The following is a 12,116-nucleotide window of genomic DNA, read 5'->3' on the forward strand; positions in this document are numbered from 1 at the left end:
CGAACACAACACCTATCTATACAAATGTGCTCTGTAGGTTTAGTACTTTCAATTAACGAGGCAAAAGCAGACTGCCAAAAGAACTTTGCTGCAAACTATGAAAAGCCCGTTTACATGTCAGGAAAATGTTCTCCCATATAACAGTTTCACACGACGCGCAGACAGTTAAAAGAAATTCGCATTAGTGTGGTTTGAACGCGGGATCTTTGGCACGATGACCACACGCTCTACAACTCATTCACAGATACGCATTTTCTGTTCTCCGTAGTTCTGGTTTTACTTTCAATTACCGTTTACCCGTGTTCTACTGGGCGGTAGCACATAACACAAACGAAATCAGTGTTTTGGTTGATACTCTATATACAAACAACGTTTGGTACAAATCAGAGTATCTTACATCTGGAGGTTTGGGTGTTAGCTCCGTCACGCTGTACTCAAAACTACGCAGAACACTATTCCGACCACGACCAACACTAGCAACATATTAAGGTAACTGCACAGATGCCGTTCGTGGTTGAATAGAAGTGCGCAATCTTCAGGCTTCGCTAGTAGCTGCATTTATGTTGAAGCATGCATTTCTCGTCGTGTTTCCATATTTTTGTCCAGCCCTGTAGACACAAATGGTTCAAATGCCCCTGAGCACTACTGGACTTAACTTCTGAGGTCATCAGTCCCCTATAACTTAGAACTATTTAAACCTAACTAACCTAAGGACATCACACACATCCATGCCCGAGGCAGGATTCGAACCTGCGACCTTAGCGGTCGCGCGGTTTCAGACTGTAGCGCCTAGAAACGCTCGGCCACTCCGGCCGGCCCCCTGTAGACACACTTTTACTTTTCATATATGACGGAAAAGAAAAATTTTGATATTAGTCAGTTTTATGGTCTTTCCTTTGATAGCTGTCAGAAAGCAACATATTTAACCTGATACCTGATTCATTGTCTGTCAGGACAAATACATTCCAATCCTAACTGATACCTTTTTATTTTCATATTTTGTAAGGAATGAGACACTTAAAGCAGTAAATGAGTTTTGCTATTTGGGGAGTAAAATAACTGATGACGGTCGAAGTGGAGAGGATATAAAATGTAGCTTGGCGATGGCAAGGAAAGAGTTTGTGAAAAAGAGAAATTTGTAAACATCGAGTATAAATTTGTCAGGAAGTCTTTTCTGAAAGTATTTGTATGGAATGTAGCCATGTATGGAAGTGAAACATGGGCGATAAATCGTTTAGACAAGAATAGAAGCTTTCAAAACGTGGTGCTACAGAAGAGTGTTGAAGATTAGATGGGTAGATCATGTAACTAATACGGAGGTACTGAATAGAATTGGGGATAAGCGGGATTTGTGGCACAACTTGACTAGAAGCATGGATCGATTGGTAGGACACGTTCTGAGGCATCCAACGGATCACCAATTTAGTATTGGAAGGAACCGTGGAGGGTGAAAATCGTAGAGAGAGACAAAGAGATGAATACAAAAAGCAGATTCAGAAGAATGTAGGTTGGAGAAGTTATTCGGAGATGAAGAGGCTTGCACAGGATACAGTAGCATGCAGAACTGCATCAAGCCAGTCTATGGACTGAAGACCACAACGACAAGGAACATCTATCTCTACGAAAACGAAAGGTGTGGTGTTTGATCTTAATAACTTCATATAAAGTTATAAATAAGTAAAATTAATGATCATATGGTATTTTCGGCAGGAGACCTCGTCTGGAGTTGTTCGGCTGCATGGTCGAAGTCTTTCTACTTGAAGCCGCTTCGACGACTTGCACGTCGATGAAGATATGACGAAATGATTAGGACAACACTTACACCGAGACTCCGAGCGAACAAAATCTCCACCTCGGCCGGAAAGACACTGATGCGCCAAAGAAATTCAAATACGAGATATAAAAACAGGCAGAATAGGGCGCTGCGGTTGGCAACGCCTATATAGGACAACAAGTGTCTGGTGCAGTTGGTACATCCGTTACTGCTGCTACAGTGGCAGGTTATCAAGATTTAAGTAGGTTTGAACGTTGTGTTGCAGTCTTCACACGAGCGATGGGACATACACTACTAGCCATTAAAATTGCTACACCAAGAAGAAATGCAGATGATAAACGGGTATTCATTGGACAAATATATTATACTAGAACTGACATGTGATCACATTTTCACGCAATTTGGGTGCATAGATCCTGAGAAATTAGTACCCAGAACAACCACCTCTGGCCATAATAACGGCCTTGATACGCCTGGGCATTGAGTCAACCAGAGCTTGGATGGCGTGTACAGGTACAGTTGCCCAAGCAGCTTCAACACGATACCACAGTTCATCAACTTTAGTGACTGGCGTATTGTGACGAGCCAGTTGCTCGGCCACCATTGACTAGACGTTTTCAGTTGGTGAGAGATCTGGAGAATGTGCTGGCCAGGGCAGCAGTCGAACATTTTCTCTATCCAGAAAGGCGCGAACAGGACCTGCAACATGCTGTCGTGCATTATCCTGCTGAAATGTAGGGTTTCGCAGGGATAGAATGAAGGGTAGAGCCACGGGTCGTAACACATCTGAAATGTAATGTCCACTGTTCAAAGTGCCGTCAATGCGAACTACAGGTGACCGAGACGTGTACCCAATGGCACCACATACCATCACGCCGGGTGATACGCCAGTATGGCGATGACGAATACACGCTTCCAATGTGCGGTCACCGCGATGTCGCCAAACACGGATGCGACCGTCATGATGCTGTAAACAGAACCTGGATTTATCCGAAAAAGTGACGTTTTGCCATTCGTGCACCCAGGTTCGTCGTTGAGTACACCATCTAAGTCGCTCCTGTCTGTGCTGCAGCGTCAAGGATAACCGCAGCCATGGTCTCCGAGCTGATAGTCCATGCTGCTGCAAACGTCGTCCAACTGTTCGTGCAGATGGTTGTTGTCTTGCAAACGTCCGCATCTGTTGACTCAGGGATCGAGACGTGGCTGCACGATCCGTTACAGCCATGCGGAAAAGATGCCTGTCATCTCGACTGCTAGTGATACGAGGCCGTTGGGATCCAGCACGGCGTTCCGTATTACCCTCCTGAACCCACCGATTCCATATTCTGCTAACAATCACAACCAACGGGAGCAGCAATGTCCGATACGATAAACCGCAATCGCGATAGGCTACAATCCGACCTTTATCAAAGTCGGAAACGTGATGATACGCATTTCTCATCCTTACAAGAGGGATCACAACAACATTTCACCAGTGTATGAGAAATCGGTTGGAAACTTTCCTCATGTCAGTACGTTGTAGATGTAGCCACCGGCGCCAACCTTGTGTGAACGCTCTGAAAAGCTAATCATTTGCTTATCACAGCATCTTCTTCCTGTCTGTTAAATTTCGCGTCTGTAGCACGTCATTTTCGTGGTGTAGCAATTTTAATGGCCAGTAGTTCAAAATGGGGTCCAAGGACTATGGGACTTCTGAGGGCATCAGTCCCCTAGAACTTAGAACTACTTAAACCTTACTAACCTAAGGACATCATACACATCCATGCCCGAGGCAGGATTCGAACCTGCGACCGTAGCGGTCGCGCGGTTCCATACTGTGGCGCCTAGAACCGCTCGGCCACTCCGGCGGGCAATGGCCAGTAGTGTAGCATGTCCGAGGTAGTGATGAAGTGGAGATTTCCCCGTACGACGATTTCACGAGTGTACCATGAATATCAGGAATACGGTAAAACATCAAACCTCCGACGTCACTGCGGTAGGAGAAAGATGCTGAAAGAACGAGATCAGCCGTTGAAGTGACAGATGGCCAATCCTTCTTCAAATTGCTGCAGATTTCAATGCTGGGGCATCAACAAGTGTCATCGAACCATTCAACGAAACATCATCGACATGGGCTTTCGGAGCCGAAGGCCCGCTCGTGTACCCTTGATGACTGCACGACACAAAGCTTTACGCCTCACCTGGGACTGTCAGCACCGACACTGCGCTATTGATGACTGGTAACATGTTGTCTGGGGGGAGGTGTCGCGTCTCAAATTGTATCTAGCTGATGGACGTGTTCGGGTATGGAGACAACCTCATGAATCCATGGACCCTGCATGTCGGCAGGGACTGTTGAAAGTGGTGGATTGTTTGTAATTGTGTGGGGCGTGTGCAGTTTGAGTGATATGGCGCCCCTGATTCGTCTAGATACGACTCTGACTGCTCACAAGTACGTAAGCATCCTGTCTGATCACCTGCATCCATTCATGCCCGTTGTGCATTCCGCCGGACTTGGGTAGTTACAGGACAATGCGACACCCACACATCCAGAATTGTTATAGAGTGGCTCCAGGAACACTTTTCTGAATTTAAGCACTACCACTGGCCACCAAACTCCCCAGACATGAACATTATTGAGCATATTTGGGATGCCTTGCAGCATGCTGTTCAGGAGAGATCCCACTCCCCTCCTACTTTTACGGATTTATGGACAACACTGCAGGATTCATGGTGTCAGTTCCGCGCAGCACTAGTTCAGACGTTGGTCGAGACCACGCCACGTCGTGTTGCAGCACTTCTGCGTACTCGTGGCGGCCCTACACGATTTTAGACAGGTGTACTAGTTTTTTTGGCTCTTCAGTGTAGAACACGAGACCCCACGACTTTTACAGGCAGCAAGGCTGATAGTTTTTAAGCTCTACCCAGGGCTCTAACTATTTTTATCTTTTATTTGTATCTGTTTCTTCGTTATTTTTCTTCTGCAGTCCTGTGCGGATGTCGTAAGACCTCTCTCACATTGCATTGATGAGATCTTCACTCAATTTTTTCATTACAGATGGTGTGATAACCGAACACGCTGTGCTACCGTGCCGGCAACCACTAGACCAAGTGCTGCAGACTCTAAGTAAATAATGGCATACGCTATATATTCTTGTTGTAGTCACAAATGTCTCATGCGATACAATTAGACTTGAAAACAGACGGACAATATTTAGAATACCAAATGTTTCACGGGGGTCAAAGGCGAGAATGACTCAAGTGAAGTGACCTTGCTGGGTTTTAGCTACCGTTAGCGGACTGCTGCTATTGGTTTAGTTGCAGAGGGTATTGACGCGCAATTGGATTGTTAACCTCTGTCGTGTTTACGTTCAGTTTACGTCAAGTTGTCACGTTTATGAATTTAGCCTTACTGGATAGACGAGATTGGTAATCGGCGAGTTTAACGAGAAACTGCGTATCACGAAAAGTCTTGAATCTCTTGTTCTACTGAGAGAGTCGTCGTCAGTGCAGTTAACTGCCTGGCAACAGCAAGAACTGGTGGGTGCTTCAACCTATTTATAAGACTCAATATTCTTATTTCTGCCGTAGGGCCGTATGCTGAGTCACAGTCTTCAAAATACTCCGCTTGCTAACGGCCATACTGCTAAAATTGCAGTGGTAGATTATTTGAATAAATGATTTTACGCTCAAAATCGACCTTGATGTTGCTTAAAAAAATTACCTGATTGTGAACCCCCAGGCACGAAAAAGATGGAAGGGTACCTGTTGTTCCGTTATAGGGAATATCTGAGAGAAGATAAATCAAGGTTCAAATGGTTCAAATGGCTCTGAGCACTATGGGACTTAACATCTATGGTCATCAGTCCCCTAGAACTTAGAACTAGTTAAACCTAACTAACCTAAGGACATCACAAACATCCATGCCCGAGACAGGATTCGAACCTGCGACCGTAGCGGTCTTGCGGTTCCAGACTGCAGCGCCTTTAACCGCACGGCCACTTCGGCCGGCCATAAATCAAGGAAACAATAACTTTATCTTGGAACTCTTCCATTTGGTCCATGTTTGCATAGAAAAACAATCACAATTCGAGTCCTCGTTGATGCGAAACATCTTGTTATTTGCTTACTTATTTATTTTACCAAACTATTTTCGGGGACAGATATCACCATCATCATTGGGTTTTAAAATCTTGTATATTGCGGCATGTTTTTAAGAATTATTTTCGCTATTTGTGGCGTATTTACTGTGCTTTCTTCTGTTGACGTTTTCTCTCAGTGTACATCATGTCATCTGCACGTTCGTTGGACTGCATGCAGCTGATTCTGTACACAGAAAAACAAAAACTTTCACACTTTGTGTTTATCATCAAGAACATTGCGCCATCTTCTTGTTCTTGATCATAAACAAAGGTACCAGGTGACGGCTGTTTTGTTGTGATTTATCATCGCCACGCCGGGTAAGTAGTTCGGTTGTTGATACTTAGTGGTACTTGTACGATGTCGGGGCGGGTCGCTAGCATATTTAAATTTATATGGTGATTATAATTTAAGATAAACTTTCAAAACGCTGTAGAAATAACACCACTGGCCAGAATGACATCAAATTGCAAAGGTATATTATCTGAGAAGGGGGAAAACGTATGGCAGAGGAAAAAAAAATGTGAAAATTGATCATTAGGTGGCGCTGTATGTGTCATACGTAAATGAAAACACATGTCATGCACACGACCCATTGGAGTTGGTATAAACACGCCGGGTACACGGATTTTCGTCCTTCCGCGTCTGTGACGTTCGCCATGACTGTCTCAATGCAGGATCGCGCTCTGGTTGTAAAGCTGTATTACAAGAATGATGACTCTGCACACATCGCTCCGCAGAAGTTGCGGAAACTGAAGGGTTTTAAAAAAAGCGTTGGTCCGATGATTGCCGTGGATCTGGAGAAAAGATTCGGAAATTCGAAAAGACGGGTTCTTTTGGTGTTCGACCTGGTAGAGGGAGAAAACAAAGTGATTCGACGTCAGTGGAAGCAGTGGACACAACAATGCGGGAGGAGACGAGTGGTGGTGTGTAAACGTGTAGTGCACGGGGAATTGCCCGAACACTGGACATACCCCTGAGCACGATGCGCAAAATCCTACGAAACATCCTTCTCTGCTATCCATTCAAAGTACCCACGTGCACGAGTTACTTCCTGTAGACCTGCCAGCAAGAGAGACCTTTGCTTTAGAATTTCTTGCTCTCATGGAAATGGACAGTGATTGGCCGTGGAAGATACTGTGGACAGACGAAGCCCACTTCCATATGACACGATATGGCAATACACAGATTTGGCGAATATGGGTCACTGTATGGTGCTGGTTTACGGCATATACCATAGGGCCATATTTTTACGAAGAGACAGGTGCTTCCGGTCCTGTTAACTGTACCGTCACTGGTAAGTGCTATGAGCGTCTTTTGCGCAACCACGTCATTCCAGCTCTCCAACAGCGTGGATGTGTGGATGGGATAATTTTTATGCAAGATGGCGCACCTCCGCACATTGCAAATCCAGTGAAGCAGCTGCTGAAGCGCCATTTCGGGAATTCTAGAACTAGCAGCCGCCATTTCCATACAGCCTGGCCGTCTCGATCACCTGATAGTAATCCGTGTGACTTCTGGTTGTGGGGCTATCTGAAAGATGTTGTGTTCAGTGTTCCGATTGCAAACCTACCAGCATTGAAGGCAAGTATTTCACAACACGTTCTGAACGTGACCCCGGAAACACTTCGATCAGTTGTTGAACATGCTGTTTCTCAATTTCAACTTGTTTCAGAAAACGCTGGACAGTATACTAAACATGTTTTGCGCCAGTCACATGGAAATTAATAATCCGATATGATTTTGATTGATGCTTTTTATGAGGTTTTTGGCCTCAGAACAATGAAAAACCGATGTGATTGATACTTTTTATGCGGTTTTTGGCTTCAGGATAGTTAAAAACCGTTGTGAGTGATGCTTTTTATGTGGTTTTTGGATTCAGGACAGTTATAAAAACTGATTTTTTCCATCCCATATGATATGACCTTGTCGTGGTGGAAGGACTTACGTAACTAACAGTATCTGTACACCCATGCACGCTGAATAGTCAAGATTGTTTAACGTCAAACGTACATTTAGGTATTTTTGTATGATTCATTTGTCATTTGTTGTCCACCTCTATTAAATTATGATGCTTATACCGTCATCTATTGCTACATTTTGTAACTATTTATTTTTGTTCTGCCATACGTTTTCTCCCTTCTCCGATAATATTAGTTGCAATTTGACGTGATTCTAACCAGGGGTGTTACTTGTACAGTGGTTTGAAAGTTTAACTTTAATTACACTAGTCAACAGCCATTTTGCATCTGCGATGTGATACATCAACTAACATGTATTTTGGTGTGTAGAAACCGAATGTATCTTTCAAAATGTCCTAGCACGTACAATTTTTGAGTTTTTAAGGGTTTTTTATTTTTCGTATTCAGTATTTCGCTTTCCGCTGTTCTTCTGTTTTGAAGTTTAATTGTTTTTGATTTGCAGAGGAGCGCTAGAAGATCTACAAATCGTCAGTAAATGGTTGGTGTGGTAATCCAGCGGTGTGAAACAGATCCTCTGTGAGTGATTCCTGTGAAAGATAGTGCAAACTCTTTGTGTTTGAAACTTACACTATGCAACTAGGAAATCTCTTTGTCTAAACCACCCCGACAGCTTTTGTTATGTGTGTGGGAAATTCACTCCAAGATCCCAAAGAAAATCAGTCACTGATCTAGTTAAGAAAGCATATAAATTGTATTTTGATTGCCCTGTTGGTGATCAAGATAAATATTTTGTACCTCATATTGCCTGCATAACCTGTATTACAACCTTAACCGAGTGGTTGAAAGGATAAAGCCGAGCCATGCCATTCCCTGTTCCGATGGTGTGGTGTGAGCCTAATGACCATTATTCAAACTGTTACTTCTGTCTTACAAATATTTCGGGACATTCAAGCAAAACTAGGCATAGAATAAAGTATCCAAAAGTATCTTCAGCGATTTTGCTTGTGCCCCGTGATGAGGGATTGCCTGTTCCTGTCTGTAACTTGAAAGCCACTGAACCAGACACCATGTCAAGTGAATCAGAAAGGACTGAACATGTAGAAGAGTACTACCCTAAATATCATGGCACTTCGCTTCAGCTCTTTAATCAAAAGGAATTGAACGATTTGTTTCGCGATCTAAAACTCTTGCGGTCGAGACTGCAACCTTCTATCTCCAGGGGAAAACATGTGCTGTTTCACATCGAGAGGTGCTTCCTTCGCTCAATATTTCGATATGCAGAATTCAGTGTGTGTATGTAGAGATGTCAATGGTCTGACATGGCAGCTAGATGTACAACATAATCCATAGGAGTGGGCGGCTATTTATTGACTCCAGTAAAACCAGCTTGAAAACAATACTACTGCATAATGGCAATGCATTTCCATCGGTACCTTTGGCTTACGCAGTAGACATGAAAGAAACTTATGAAACCATGGCGTTGCTGCTAGATGCAATCAATTATAAGGATCATGAATTGCAGCTTTGCTGTGATTTAAAAGTTGTTGCACTCCTTACAGGTTTACAGGCTCGATTCAGGAAATACTGCTGCTTTTTGTGGATTTGGGACGTGACACCAAGAACCACTGTACAGTCAAGGAATGGCCTATAAGTAAGTCATATGTTCCTGGAAACCCCATTGCTGAGCCCGATAAAATCATTTTGCCTCCCCTTCACATCAAGTTGGGCCTTATCAAGAACTTTTGTAAAAGCTCTGGATAAAGAAGGTGAGGCCTCACCTTTCAATCACTTAAAAGAAATTAAGGGAGGCAAAGCTGAAAGAGGGTATATTTCTGGGACCACAAATAAGAAAATTTCCGAAAGATCCAACCTTTGATACCAAACGCACAGATATCCAATTAGCTGCTTGGTCTTCTTTTAAAGCAATCGTGGAGGGCTTTTTGGGTAACAGAAAAGACAAAAACTATGTTACCATTGTGAATGATCTGTTGGATAACTATAAGAACATCGGGTGTAGAATTTCGTTTAAAATTCACTTTTTACATTCTCACCTTGATTTCTTCCCGGAAAATTTGGGAGCCGTAAGCGTTGAGCATGGTGAACGCTTTCACCAAGACTTTCTTATCATGGACCACCGTTACCAAGGCCATTGGAACCCTTCGATGATGGGTGACTACTGCTGGGGTCTTGTTAGGGAGAGTGATGAAACGGCAAACAAAACAAGAGCTCCGTTGTCGCATTTTTCAAAACCCAAAGACGTTTAAAAGTGAAAATATCTTCTGAACTAATTTGGACCTTTTATTGGCATCATGCCCATATATACATACAGAACAGTATTGATTTCAAACGATCTGAATGTGTATTTTTGTTTGACTTAATTCTGTCAATTTTCGCTATTACCATTTTTTTTATTCTGCCGTGTATCTAGGAAATGTGACGTTATAGAGAAAAACTGATTTTACCAGTGAATTCAGCACCCAAAAATTACGTAAATCCACCCATTTACAAACCAGATACAGAAAAAAAGTTTAAATTTGTTAACAAGTATTATAATTGCCCTGTATATTACGGGTGAGCTAATAATATTACAGTTTAAAGAGAACTTGGCTACAAAATTACTGTGGTAAATGAGAGATATCAATTTACAAAATTGCCTAAAATTTTGACAGTGTCACGTATGAATGATATAATAATAACAGCGTTGGGTGGCCGGTGTGGCCGTGTGGTTCTAGGCGCTTCAGTCTGGAACAGCGGGACCGCTACGGTCGCAGGTTCGAATTCTGCCTCGGGCATGGATGTGTGTGATGTCCTTACGTTAGTTAGGTTTAAGTAGTTCTAAGTTCTAGGCGACTGATGGCCTCAGATGTTGATTCCCATAGTGCTCAGAGCCAATAACAGCGTTCGTCAGTAGTTGCTGAGCGTTTCCTCACAAATAAATATAAAATAAAATATTATGAATCAAAAAATAAAAATGGGAAGCTGCCATTTGACACATAAGCTGTAAGTGACAGATGAGAAGAAAATGGTTCAAATGCCTCTGAGCACTATGGGACTTATCTTCTGAGTTCATCAGTCCCCTAGAACTACTTAAACCTAACTAACCTAAGGACATCACATACATCCATGCCCGAGGCATTATTCGAACCTGCGACCGTAGCGGTCGCTCGGTTCCAGACTGCAGCGCCTAGAACCGCTCGGCGACTCCGGGCGACACAGATGAGAAGAGTATATCAAAGTCATGTACAGCTGCACTGAAACTGGACGTTTAAACGAATATGTGGAAGATGGAAAAACTAATTGATGAAAGCAATAACGCACTGCCGATAGGAAAAGAATTTTTACTTGCACTAAACAGGTTAAAATCAAATAAAGCAAAGGATGTAGATAACATACCAGTATAGCTCCTACAAAAGGATAGTTATAACAACAAAAATTAATTGGTTACTGTGGTATGTAAGTGTTACGAGGAAGGTATCATAGCAGCTGATTACACAAAAAGTATAAGTGTTGCATTACATCAGGCGCCAAATGCAAAGGACGCCAGCTCTTTTGTCAAATGTATCGAAAATATTACTGTCAATAATTCAATAGAGGATTAAAAAGAAAATACATTGGAATTTAGTCAATGACCAATTTGATTTCAGATCAGGGAAAGGAACGAGAGAAGCAGTATTGGCCTACGTCACAACTGTAATTGATGGGTCTAACTAGATGACCACTGGGTTCAAAAATGGCTCTGAGCGCTATGGGACTTAACATCTGAGGTCATCAGTCCCCTAGAACTTAGAACTACTTAAACCTAACTAACCTAAGGACATCACACACATCCATGCCCGAGGCAGGATTCGAACCTGCGACCGTAGCAGTCGTGCGGTTCCGGGCTGAAGCACCTAGAACCGGTCGGCCACTCCGGCCGGCTGGCCACTGGGAAAGTATGTTATCAGCAATAGGAAGAACAAGAGAAGGAAGATTGGATTTAACCTCATTTAAATATCAAAGGAAATCGATTACAAGCTCAGATGGGACATGGATGTGGAGGAAACAGGTAGTGGTCATTTTGCATAACTGTCCCAGTAGTCAACTTAAATTAGGAAGAGACAGATTGTAAAGACTGATGACAACCAGTAACAAGAAAACTGCATGTAAGACGCAGAGACAGAAATTTATTACGAAAAAATAAATTAAATTAAAAAATACACAATATAAGTTTGTTGACTCCCTTTTCCTTTTGATTATTGACAAGGACTGGTACACGTTAGACTTTATCAGCTGGTGCTCATTTCATAATAAACTGAAGAATG

This window comes from Schistocerca cancellata, chromosome 3, assembly GCF_023864275.1.
Source record: "Schistocerca cancellata isolate TAMUIC-IGC-003103 chromosome 3, iqSchCanc2.1, whole genome shotgun sequence".
Taxonomy (NCBI): domain Eukaryota; kingdom Metazoa; phylum Arthropoda; class Insecta; order Orthoptera; family Acrididae; genus Schistocerca; species Schistocerca cancellata.